Source organism: Bubalus kerabau, chromosome 23 (assembly GCF_029407905.1).
Source record: "Bubalus kerabau isolate K-KA32 ecotype Philippines breed swamp buffalo chromosome 23, PCC_UOA_SB_1v2, whole genome shotgun sequence".
In the NCBI taxonomy this organism is placed as follows: Eukaryota; Metazoa; Chordata; class Mammalia; order Artiodactyla; family Bovidae; genus Bubalus; species Bubalus kerabau.
The window spans coordinates 28,207,153-28,220,918 of NC_073646.1; the positions used below are offsets into that span (position 1 = coordinate 28,207,153).

Below are 13,766 nucleotides of genomic sequence, written 5' to 3' on the forward strand. Positions count from 1 at the left end.
TCTGCTTCTGTTAGGTCCATACCATTTCTGTCCTTTATCGAGCCCATCTTTGCATGAAATGTTCCTTTGGTATCTCTGATTTTCTTGAAGAGATCCCTAGTCTTTCCCATTCTGTTGTTTTCCTCTATTTCTTTGCATTGATTGCTGAAGAAGGCTTTCTTCTCTCTTCTTGCTATTCTTTGGAACTCTGCATTCAGATGTTTATATCTTTCTTTTTCTCCTTTGCTTTTCACTTCTCTTCTTTTCACAGCTATTTGTAAGGCCTCCCCTTTATATATTATTATATATTATAATTATATAATTATATCATAATTATAATTGTATTATATTTATAATTATAATGTAATTATATTATACAATAATATATTATATATTATAGTAATTATATATATTACAATATTATATAATATATTGTTATATAATATAATAATATGTATAATCTATTTAAGTATATATTATATACATTATATAATATATTATATATTACATTATGTATACTATATATAATTATATATGATAATATATCATAATATAGTTATAATGATAATAATATAATATCTAATTATATAATTATATTATTATAATATAATATCTATTATATATAATATATTATGTTATATATGTTATATATATAACATATTATATATATATATTTTATATGTAACATCTATAAGTGAGTCACTTTGCTGTACACCTGGACCTAACACCACACTGTAAAGCAGATATGTGCTCTCATGCTCATGTGCTCAGTTGTGTCTGACTCTTTGGGACCCCCTGGACTGTAGCCCGCCAGGTTCCTCTGTCCATGGAATTTTCTGGGTAAGAATACTGGAGTAGGTTGCTATTTCCAACTCCAGGGGATCTTGTCCACTCAGGGATTGAACCCTGAAACAATCTTGCATCTCCTGCGTTGGCAGGCAGATTCTTTACCGCTATGCCACCCGGGAGGCAAAATACTTCAATTAAATACATAGGGACTTTCCTGGTGGTCCAGTGACTAAGACTCCACTCTCCCAATGCAGGGGGCCCTGGTTCAATCCCTGGTCAGGTAACTAGATCCCACATGCTGCAAGTAAGAGTTAGCATGCCACAGCTAAAGATCCCCCATGCCCCAAGGAAGACTGGAGATCCTATGTTCCACAGCTAAGACGGGTGCAGCCAAATAAATTGAAAAAAGCGATGCAGACCAAATGTAATCCTCATACATTGCTGTGGGGTGGGGAGGGTGGGTAGAAAATTGTTTGGTAGTATTCAGTAAAGCTGAACGTATACCTCTATCACGACCCAATAACAATACTCTTATAATTAGATGTAAGAGATGAGTGCACCAAGAGACGAGAGCATAGCAGGGTGTCTGTAGACGCTGTATTCATAAGAGCAAAACCTGAGAACCAAAATAAACACCCAGTGACAGGAAAACAGGTAAATCAACTGTGATATTGTCATACAATGGAATGCTATGCAGCAATAAAAAGGATGAATTACTGATTCATGTGCCCATATGAATGGATCTCTCAGAAACTATGTTCAGTGAATATCGGTATCATACTGTATGAATCCAATTATATGCAATTTCAGAATAAACACAACTTATCAATGATTATAGAAGTCAGAATAGTGGTGACCTCTGGCGGAAGTATTGACCAGGAAGAGCACAAAAGTACTTGCTGGAGTGCAGGAAAGTTCTATATCCTGATCTAGGTGGTGGTTACTCAGATGTATACAAATGTAGAATTTCATCGAGATTTAAACTTAGCACACTTTGTGCAATTTTACTGTATGGTCATTTAGCCTGAATAAACAATGACAAAACACATTTTACAATTAAGTGGATTCCAGGGTCAGTTAAGGAAAAACAACTGAGCCAGCTCCAAAAATTCTTGCCTACACCATGGACTTTGGTAAAAGGTGGCGCATTCCATCAGATACACCAGAGCTGGCATACCATGTAGTTTCTGAAAGTTTAACCAAAAGAATGAAGCCCTGTAGTGATTGGAGAAACAATAAAAGCACACTAAAACAAAGTCGTTGATATTCCATTCCTGATAAAGAAGATAGCTTCTTTTTAAAAATTTGGTAACAAGTTACTGTTTTTCTGAATCAGTGTTCTCACTAAAAAACTTGATAATCACTGACCTAGAAAAAAAAAAGACATTCTTCAGATAATCTTAGTATTGTTTCTCTCAGCCAAGCTTTTGAAAGGTGCTGAGAAGAAAGCTGAGTGCCCAAGAATTGATGCTTTTGAACTGTGGTGTTGGAGAAGACTCTTGAGAGTCCTTTGGACTGCAAGGAGATCCAACCAGTCCATTCTAAAGGAAATCAGTCCTGAATATTCATTGGAAGGACTGATGCTGAAGCTGAAACTTCAATACTCTGGCCATCTGATGCGAAGAACTGGAAAAAATACTGATGCTTGGAAAGACTGAAGGCAGGAGGAGAAAGGGATGACAGAGGATGAAATGATTGGATGGCATCACCGACTCGATGGACCTGAGTTTGAGTAAGCTCTGGGAGTTGGTGATGGACAGGGAAGCCTGGCGTGCTGCAGTCCTTGGGCTCGCAGAGTTGGACCCTACTGAGCGACTGAACTGAACTGAGCAGAAGGAGCAGGAGGTTGTTTCAACAGGTTAAGGATAGGGCCACATACACTATGTGACTAAGCCACATAGTGCTACATCATCTTGTGAAAAGAGGATGTGCAAAAATTGGAAAAGAATCTGGGCTGTCTGCTCTAATGCACACCAGAAGGGTGCCATCACAAAGCAAGGCTGCAAACATTTTGTAGTTTGGAAAACTGTTAAAAGTAGATGTAACCCCTGGTGAGATTGTTAGATAAAATAGAGGATGCTCAGTTAAATGTGAATTTCAGATAATCAATGAGTAATTTCTTGTATAACTATGTCCCATAAAAATTGGGAAATTCTTATTTGTGTTTACCTGAAATTCAGGTTTAATTAGGCATCCTGCATTTTTATTTGCTAAATTTGGCAACCCTATTCCCTTGGCTATAACATTGTCTTGCTAAGTTATTGCGTTATTGCCTCTCTACTAGGGAGAATGAGACTTTCTAGAGTGTGCTCCAAAATAACTTGAGGTGGGTTCTAAAATGCATATACCATGTTACTGGCTGGAGTGTTCCTCTGATTGAGCGTATTTGAAAGATCATTAATCAAGTCTGACAGGTTTGACTTCCATCTGTACCAGAAGCCAAGTTAACAGTATGGTCAAGAAGTATCCTGAAGCTCCCCCTTGTGGCAGGAAAGCATAACCCCTTTGCTTTCCATTTCACTCTACCAGACACCCCCTCCCCCTCCCACCTCTGCCTCTATCACCTGGTCTCCGGGGACCACGCTGGCACAAAGTCACCACCACGGTCTCCCATCCTTGCCTCCAATATAGCCCCCAAGCAGCTGAGGAGTCCTGGAGACAGAAATTGTCCCAGGACTCAGCACTTTGGTCTCAAACGAGCAGTCCTAATTCAAGAGTACGCGTTTTAGTGAGATGTGCTATATGCCACATGTAGGGTGGTTTTTGAGAGAGAGGAAAGGATCTGGGTTGGGGTCTGGGAGAGAGATCCTCTGCCACTGAGGAGAGCAGCTGTGGGGCTCTCCAAACTGGATGGGTGTGGCTGAACGGGGTTTAGCCCTTGAGGATAGGTAGAAGGCCAGGAGATGATGGGGGAGGCACCGAGGGCAAGATTTTTGAGAAGAAACCATGGCAACAAGGCCTTGACTTGGAGGTCTGAGTTTGAAAGCTCACTGGACCCTTCTGTAAAGATGAGGGATGAAGCAAGGTGGGACCTTGGGTAATCATACCGGAGCAGATGTTTCTCCTGTATATTCTTTGGGTTTTCTGAATTCTAAACATACAAAATGAGAGTGTGTATGAGGGGAGAAGCTGTAGGGAACAGAAACCCATTCAGACTATATTAATAAAGAACAAGCACATTATTTCAGGTTTTAAAAAAATAAACAGAAACCTCAATTAAATAGAGTTGGGAGACCAGAGGAGTCTGCAACAGGAAAGAAGAAAGACTCCTCTTCTTTTCTGGCAAAGACTTAGTCAATGAAAAGCCATGGATTCTTTGATTACTACAGCCCTCCCAACTTCCTTTTCCCGTCTAGAAAAAGAGTTCTCCTTCTCCTGCTGTACAGGGACTTGTATGTGGCTCCCAGTGGTTGCCGACCCTGAACTGCAATTGGCCATTCAGTTCAGTTCAGTTCAGTTCAGTCGCTCAGCTGTGTCCGACTCTTTGCAACCCCATGAACTGCAGCACGCCAGGCCTCCCTGTCCATCACCAACTCCCAGAGTTCACTCAGACTCACGTCCATCGAGTCAGTGATGCCATCTAGCCATCTCATCCTCTGTCGTCCCCTTCCCCTCCTGCCCCCAATCTCTCCCAGCATTAGAGTCTTTTCCAATGAGTCAACTCTTCGCATGAGGTGGCCAAAGTACTGGACTTTCAGCTTTAGCATCATTCCTTCCAAAGAACACCCAGGACTGATCTCCTTCAGAATGGACTGGTTGGATCTCCTTGCAGTCCAAAGGACTCTCAAGAGTCTTCTCCAACACTACAGTTCAAAAGCATCAATTCTTTGGCGCTCAGCTTTCTTCACAGTCCAACTCTCACATACATACATGACTACTGGAAAAACCATAGCCTTGACTAGATGGACCCTTGTTGGCAAAGTAATGTCTCTGCTTTTCAATATGCTATCTAGGTTGGTCATAACCTTCCTTCCAAGGAGTAAGCGTCATTAAATTGCATGGCTGCAATTACCATCTGCAGTGATTTTGGAGCCCCCCAAAATAAAGTCTGACAGTGTTTCCACTGTTTCCCCATCTATTTCCCATGAAGTGATGGGACCAGATGCCATGATCTTCGTTGTCTGAAAGTTGAGCTTTAAGCCAACTTTTTCACTCTCCAATTTCACTTTCATCAAGAGGCTTTTTAGTTCCTCTTCACTTTCTGCCATAAGGGTGGTATCATCTGCATATTTGAGGTTATTGATATTTCTCCTGGCATTCTTGATTCCAGCTTGTGCTTCCTCCAGCCCAGCGTTTCTCATGATGTACTCTGCATATAAGTTAAATAAGCAGGGTGATAATATACAGCCTTGACGTACTCCTTTTCCTATTTGGAACCCGTCTGTTGTTCCATGTCCAGTTCTAACTGTTGCTTCCTGACCTGCATACAGATTTCTCAAGAGGCAGGTCAGGTGGTCTGGTATTCCCATCTCTTGAAGAATTTTCCACAGTTTATTGTGATCCACACAGTGAAAGGCTTTGGCATAGTCAATAAAGCAGAAATAGATGTTTTTCTGGAACTCTGTTGCTTTTTTTCGATGATCCAGCGGATGTTGGCAATTTGATCTCTGGTTCCTCTGCCTTTTCTAAAACCAGCTGAACATCTGGAAGTTCACGGTTCACGTATTGCTGAAGCCTGGCTTTGAGAATTTTGAGCATTACTTTACTAGCATGTGAGATAAGTGCAGCCATTGATCCTAAATAAACCCATCTTTGCTGGAAAAATATCGGGCAGTGGGTTTATTTTAGGTCAACATTTTGGTGGCCCATACAGAGACCAGAGAAGACCTCTGAAGGCTCTGCAGGTCTTTGTTGCAGTTGGTGTCTCTTAGTTATGGTGAGCGGGGGCTGCTCTGTAGTTTGCAGCACATGGGCTTCTCATTGTGGTGGCTTCTCTTGTTGTGGGGCATGGGTTCTAGGGTGGGTGGGCTCCAGCAGCTGTGGGCCACGGGCTTAGCTGCTCTGAGGCATGACATGTGGACTTTAGATTAAAAGCATCTGAGAGTTCTCCCTCCTTCCTCTTCTTGTCACCCAAATGTGACCTCAACAGGTTTCCAATCTGTGTACTCTCTGACAACAGATACTACACCCAGGAAAGGTCCTTCCTGGTGTTTTATGACAAAAACTGCTGAAACTAGAAAACCTGACTCTTGACCAGCAATGCATTCAGAGAAACAACTTCATCAAAAGGAGAAACTGTTAAAAAAAAAAAAAAAGCAACAGAAGCCTCAATTAAATACAGTTGGGTGACCATGCTTGTATCTCCAATTTTACATACCACGGTGGTTAGGTTTCTGGGTGATGCAATGATGTGTTTCTTCTACTGCAGAGAAGAAATACAGCTCCACTGAAAAACTGCTAAAGCCAAATTTACCCACAGAGGGACTTCCCTGGTGGTCTAGTGGTTAAGAATCCACCTTGCAATGCAGGGGGCGCTGGTTCCATCTCATCAGGGAACTAAGATCCCACATACCACGGGGCAACTAAGCTGTACAACTAGAGAGCCCATGCACCACAATGAAGACCCAGTGTAGCCAAAAAACAAAATGTAAAGTACAAAAATTAAAAAAAAAAATTTACCCATAGAAATGTCTTATTTCAGTAGGGATCAGCAGGTAAGAAAACCCTTTAGGGACTTCCCTGTGGTCCACTGGTTAAGAACCTGCCTCCCAATGCAAGGGATGCCAGCTCGATCCCTGGTCAAGGAACTAAGATCCCATGTGCTGGTGTGGGGGATGGAGGTGGGGACTGAGCCTGCACGCCACAACTACTGAGCCCAAGCGCCCCAACGAAGAGATTGCCTACTTACTGCACCTAAGACCTGATGCAGCCAAAAATAAACAGATAATGTTAAAAACTTATATGCAGAGTACATCATGAGAAACACTGGGCTGGAGGAAGCACAAGCTGGAATCAAGATTGCCGGGAGAAATATCAATAACCTCAGATATGCAGATGATACCACCCTTATGGCAGAAAGTGGAGAGGAACTAAAGAGCCTCTTGATGAAAGTGAAACTGGAGAGTGAAAAAGTTGGCTTAAAGCTCAACTTTCAGACAACGAAGATCATGGCATCTGGTCCCATCACTTCATGGGAAATAGATGGGGAAACAGTGGAAACACTGTCAGACTTTATTTTTGGGGGCTCCAAAATCACTGCAGATGGTGACTGCAGCCATGAAATTAAAAGATGCTTACTCCTTGGAAGGAAGGTTATGACCAACCTAGACAGCATATTCAAAAGCAGAGACATTACTTTGCCAACAAAGGTCCATCTAGTCAAGGCTATGGTTTTTCCAGTGGTCATGTATGTATGTGAGAGTTGGACTGTGAAGAAAGCTGAGCGCCGAAGAATTGATGCTTTTGCACTGTGGTGTTGGAGAAGACTCTTGAGAGTCCCTTGGACTGCAAGGAGATCCAGCCAGTCCATTCTGAAGGAGATCAGCCCTGGGATTTCTTTGGAAGGAATGATGCTGAAGCTGAAACTCCAGTACTTTGGCCACCTCATGCGAAGAGTTGACTCATTGGAAAAGACTCTGATGCTGGGAGGGATTGAGGGCAGGAGGAGAAGGGGACGACAGAGGATGAGATGGCTGGATGGCATCACTGACTCGATGGACGTGAGTCTGAGTGAACTCCGGGATTTGGTGATGGACAGGGAGGCCTGGCGGGCTGCAATTCATGGGGTCACAAAGAGTCGGACACGACTGAGCAACTGAACTGAACTGAACTGAATGTTAAAAACGGAAACCCCCTGAAATGAGAAGCAAATCTAATTCTATTATGCCATGTTTTTTTTCACACTTTAAAAATAGATATATATTTATTTGGCTAGGCTGGGTCTTAGTTGCGGCATGTAGGGTCTAGTTCCCTGACCAGTGATTGAATCTGGGCTTCCTGCATAGGAACAAAGAGTCTTAGCCACTGGACTACCAGGAAGTCTCCACATTTTTTTTTTAAGTAAGACTTTCTTAAGTTATTTCATATGAAGCTTTCACTAAAGAAAGGAGATGCTAAGGTCTCTGGTTTCTAGACAGCTAAGAGGAGACAGTCTTAGAGTAAAATTCTTAAAAAGAATTTTAAAGAAAAGCTGTTTAGTAGGAAATAGAATTCCTCGTGGAAATTATAACAGAGGCCCTTCTAGGTGTGTGTGTGTGTGTGTGTCTGACGGTTTGTAATTCTTGGTAAGTGCAGTTTGCCTAGGTTCTAGTGGTAACCCACTAGGTCTGAAGACAGGATGAAAAAATAATAGTGCAGAATATCTCGCTGATTCGCCTTACTTCTTAAAATGTGGCCTAGAAAATTTAAAAGTACAGAAGCGGATCTTAAGGCTCTAGATAGTTCCTTTGCACATTCATTAGAGATATATTTTTATATGTGTAGTTTTCATTTTAGTTGCCCTACAAAGAAAGTAGGGAGAACTTTTACTTGTATTTACTTCCTGTCAAAACATGCAAATGAATCGGAAAAAAAATATATTTGGCACATCAGGGTTCAGGTCTTTGCACAAACAAGTCAAGCAAAAACCCGTTTCTTTAGAGTTTCTGCTTATTTCTCCGGAAGCCCCTGTACGGCTGCCTTTTGTTGGCCCTTCTCTTTTCTCCTTTGTCTTCAGAGGGAGAGACCCTCCTGACAGGCAATGATGCGGAAATGCCACCAGAGCCTTTCGTGTTTCATTTTCATGAACCGGGGACCAGTATCTGGGTTTGGCCGGTTTGTTCCCCAGGGACCTCTAACCCCTTTGGAAGTGGATGTGCCACTCCAATGGACAGTTGTGCCCTTTCATGCCACCATAACCACCAAACTCCTCACCCCGTGCCCTTTCTGTCTCCTGGCTCTGCCTCCTCGGAGGCCTTCTGCCATTCTTGCTCATAGCCAGTGAACCATGTGGCCCTTTTCTAGCTGGTTGCAAAGAGTTGACATGACTTAGTGACTGAACAACAGCAACTGTTTACCATGACAACTTCCTATGGAGATACAAAACCAGAGTAGCCAACAGAGACACGCCCTATCCTGGGCATTGCCCAAGGAAATAATAAAGCAATTATCTCTTACTTCTTAGTTCTGGCATGTGGGATCTTCGATCTTCACGGTAGCATGTGGGATCTAGGTCCCTGACCAGGGATGGAACTCAGGTCCCCTGCATTGGAAGCCTGGAGTTTTAGCCACAGGACCACCAGGGAAGCCTTGAAGCTAGGCATCTTGAAGGACATCTGAGAGAGAAAAAGGACATTTATTCATGCATTTATGTTCTAGGCCGAGGTACAGGTGATTTGCGGGTGGAAATATCATTTGATATTGACATTAGACCTACCAGGTCGCTTTCTTTCATTCTTACCTTGAGTTATAGGAAGTAGTGGGATCTTCTCACACCTCAGGGTTTCTGCTTAGGCTGGTGAGGGTTTTGTCCCACCCTGAGTGAAGTTCAGCTCCTACTTTACTCCCTAAGTCTTGGACCCAGAATGGCCTGTACTGGCCTGGAGGAAGGGATGCCTTCTCAACTCACACAAAGATGCACTGCAGGTGAGAAGTGCCGAGGTTTGGCCCACAGCCCCACTCCATACCTATCAAAGACCCTAAGAAGATAGATGTTGCCTGCTCTTCTGCTGGGACCCTATAGTCAGGGACCCAGCCACAGTGCGCAGAAGACAGGCTCTCAGTCAAGTTGGCTCCTCCCCCTTCCTCTGTTCCTGTCATTGTTGGGCTGATAAATGCCTTGTTCATCTGATAAACTCCCAATTGAAAAGTCATCATGGAAGGCTTATCCATTCCACACCACTGCCAAACTAATCCTCCTATGAAAGTGAAGTCACTCAGTCATGTCTGACTCTTTGCAACCCCATGGACTGTAGCCTATCAGGCTCCTCCGTCCATGAGATTTTCCAGGCAAGAGTGCTGGAGTGGATTGCCATTTCCTTCTCCAGGGGATCTTCCCGACCCAGGAATCAAACCCGGGTCTCCCGCATTGCAGGCAGACACTTTACCATCTGAGCCACCAGGGAAGCCACTACTGGTCCCACCCTACAGTATCCTCTTACCACCTACTGTCACTGTCACTTTGTAAGAGTCAATTTGGTCAATATACATTTTCCTGATGGTCCAGCCGCTGAGACTCTGTACTCCCAAGGCAGGAGGCCTGGGTTCCATCCCTGGTCAGGGAACTAGATCCCACATGCCCTAACTAAGACTTGGTGCAGCCAAACAAATAAATAAATAAATAAAATTTTTAAAAATTAAAAGGTGAAGGAGGATCCAGGGAAAAGTGAGTTTTCTTCATACATTCAATCCCAAGTTTCACATATTCTTTTCCCAGAAATAACCACAGTTACTAGTTTGTTTTTCTTCTTCCATAGATATTTTATGCATAAACAAACATGTAAATCAGTAATGCGTCCCCCTTACTTTAAAACCTAAATAACATATTACACATGTATTATTTAGTACTTGATCCTCCCTTACCATGAATAATAGAGGTTAAATAGTCTTTACATCTGTGGGTTTAGATCCACCTCATTAAAAAAAAAAAAGTCTCAAGGTGTGGTGTCTGTACACTTAGATCCATCTTTCTTTCTTGTTTTTAATTTTTGGCCATACCACGACGTGAGGCATGCAGGACGTTAGTTAGTTCCCTGACTAGTGATCGAACCTGCACCCCCTGCAATGGAAGCATGGAATCTTAACCACTGGACTAGCAGAGAAGTCCCTCACCTCGTTCTCTTAATCTCATGTTATGGCTGTATCACAGTGGTTCCCAATCTAGGGTGACTTTGTATCCCGCCCTCTCCAGTCAAGAGAAGACTTTGGTTATTAGGACTGGGGTTTTTACAAACATCCAATGTGGGTAAAGGCCAGGAATGTTGCTAAATATCACACCAAACACAGGACTTCCCTGATAGTTCAGATGGTAAAGAGTCTGCCTGCAATGCAGGAGACCCCAGTTTGATCCCTGGGTTGGGAAGATCCTTTGGAGAAGGAAATGGCAACCCACTCCATATTCTTGCCTGGGAAATCCCATGGACAGAGGAGTCTGGCAGGCTAGAGTTGGACATGACTTAGGATTTAAACAACAATAAACATTACACAGTAAATAACAACAAACAATATTAAAAATTCAGAGACATTACTTTGCCCACAAAGGTTCATCTGGTCAAAGCTATGGTTTTTCCAGTAGTCATGAACGTGAGAGTTGGACTATAAAGAAAGCTGAACGCTGAAAAACTGATGCTTTTGAACTGTGGTGCTGGAGAAGATTCTTGAGAGTCCCTTGGAATGCAAGGAGATCCAACCAGTCCATCCTAAAGGAAATCAGTCCTGAACATCCATTGGAAGAACTGATGCTGAAACTGAAACTCCAATACTCTGGCCACCTGATGCAAAGAACTGACTCATTGGAAAAAACACTGATGCTGGGAAAGATTGAAGGCAGGAGGAGAAGGGGACAACAGAGGATAAGATGGTTGGATGGCATCACTGACTCAATGGATATGAGTTTGAGCAAGCTCTGGGAGTTGGTGATGGACAGAGAAGCCTGGTGTGCTGCAGTCCATGGGGTCACAAGGAGTTGGACACGACTGAGTGACTGAACTGAACTGAACTGAAACAATATCAGGACAGTCCCCACAATAAAGAATTATCAGGCCTCAATTGCCAATAGTGCTGAGACTGAGAAATTTTGCTGTATAATAACTCAGTTAACCAGATTCTCTGTTGATAACCATTTAGGTGGTTTCTAATATTTTGATATATAGACCCTGCTGCAGTGGCAATGGTATAAATCGGAGTTCTTAGTTGCAGATGATATGATTTATTTTAGTTTAAGCAGAAAGGGATTATAATAGGGGGTGACTACATTTTTGAGAAAGTTCACAGTCAAGCTTGAGGGACTTCCCTGGTGGTCCAGTGGCTAAGACTCCTTACTCCCAATGCAGAAGGCCCCTGGTCAGGGAACTAGATCCCACTTGCCATAACTAAGATCGAAGATCCCAAGTGCTGCAACTAAGACCCTGTGCAGCCAAATAAGTAAATATTTAAAAAATTAAAAACAACATGTAGGCTACAGAGAACCAGTCTGAGGGCTGCTGCATTTCACACCACCAGACTGCATTTGGGGCTTTGAGGGAGAAGCAAAAAAAGACAGAACTCTGAAATACTGGGGTTCACTGCTATCTGCAGGGCGAGCAGAGGAGGAGAAGGCAGGGAAGAAGCTAAATGGCCAAAGGGAAAGGTGGGAGGGGGAGCAGGGATGGCCAGTAAGGAGGCTTTGAAGGACAAGTGAGAGGCCCCTTTGTTTCAGAAGAGGTTCACTGAGAGAGATAACCCTGGAGAAAGAGTCACGTGAGGGAGCGTTTCAGAAGTCACAGTTTGAGCCTGTTACTCCCTAGCGTGCTGCTCTATGAATGCTCTTCCCCACCCATGGCTTCGACTCTGCCATCCCTTCTGCCTGTTCCAGCACTTCCTTGGCTGATTCGTGAACTCCCCCTTACCCTGGCTTCAGCGTTTCCACCTTTCTTTCCTCTTCTGTGGTTGTCTACTTGATGGATGACTCGCTCTCCTGGAAGTTTCCACAGTCCTTGATTTCAAGTTACATCAGTTACCACATTTGATCCAAGGATACTTTGGATTCAGTGGGTCTCACCCGCATCTCACCCACAGGCTATAAGGTCCTTTTTAATCCTTCCCTCTCTAGGTCTGCCCTAGGCTTGGTACATACTATGCTATGCTCAAGCGATGTTTGCTGAAGCACAGGAGTTAAGGGCAGAAATTCTGAGCCAGGTTGCCTGGGCTAGGAACCTAGCTTTTCCACTTTCTGTGTAGCCCTGGGCAGTTTTTAACCTTTCCATTCCTATTTGTTCATCTGTAAAATGTAATCCTCAGGTCAACATTTTACTGTGAAGAAGAAAATTAAACAAGCTATACTCGGCACTCAGAACAGTGCTTAACACTCAAAAAGTCTTATCAAAGTGCTATGTTATTATAAATATGTTCTCTATATAAATATTATTAGTATTTATTTATTTTTGGCTGTGTGCAGGCTTTTCTCTAGTTGTGGCGAGTGGCGGCTGCTCTCTAGTTAGGGTAAGTGGGCTTCTCACAGCAGAGGCTTCTCTTGCTGTGGAGCATGCGCTTTAGGGCGCACAGCTTCAGTAGTTACGGCTCCGGGCTCTAGAGCACAGGCTCAATAGTTGCAGCGCACAGGGTTGGCTGCTCCGATGCATGTGGAATCTTTCCAGATCAGGGATCAAATCAGCATCTTCTGCTTGGCAGGTGGATTTGGAAACCCTATAAATATTATTATTATTATTAGATGTTATCTTTGTTATTAAATGGCTTCATCTATTTTGCACCCTAAAGCATCCTTGTTACTCAGAAGGGTCCCTGGAACTCTGTAGATACTTTTTATATATTTGCAAAATCAATGAATGAATGAGTGATGGAATCCCTCTGTTTGTCCTCATTCTAGTGTTACAGTGCCCTTCCAGTAAGGGTGGGGTGGGTGACAGGGTGTTAGGCCCATTAGGGCCTAAATCAGAAATTTAGAAGTTCGTCGGCCTACTCCACAAGTATTTTTCTAGGAAAAAAGTGTCTAAAACGTGTCTACAAACAAAGTTCTGGTAACTCAGGTCAAAGATAAATTGGGAGGGGAAATCTGTATGGCACATATACCAGGAATAACCTCCTTTGTCTTGTTTTAGTAGATACTTTCAAATTTCCTTCTCTAGGAACTTTGACTAGAGTGCAAGTTGCAAGTTAATTTGAATTTCACGTTTTGTCCTCATTCTTATAGAGAGTAAAAAGACTTCAGAACACTGCAAAGTGTTCATATAACCAACAAAAGGAGTGTTTTGCAGCTGCACAGACCTGGATTCAAATCAGGATACTTGTTCTATAATCACGGGTTGTACTTGGCCCGAGTCTTATTTTTCTTATCTATAAAGTGGGGATAGCTTACTTTCTTCATA

General features: G+C 42.9%; 1 long non-coding RNA gene across 2 annotated transcripts; it reads right to left on the reverse strand.

The window, feature by feature from the left end:
* Positions 1–5,690: 5,690 nt before the first annotated feature.
* LOC129638068 (uncharacterized) lies at positions 5,691–12,382 on the reverse strand. 2 transcript variants are annotated; one of them, XR_008707683.1, is made up of 3 exons: positions 12,291–12,382; positions 8,863–9,020; positions 5,691–6,003 (listed from the first exon to the last, which is right to left on the reverse strand). It is a non-coding gene; the product is annotated as an uncharacterized LOC129638068 (long non-coding RNA). The 2 variants fall into 2 exon arrangements; XR_008707684.1 differs by lacking the exon at positions 12,291–12,382 and adding an exon at positions 9,146–9,444.
* Positions 12,383–13,766: the final 1,384 nt, after the last annotated feature.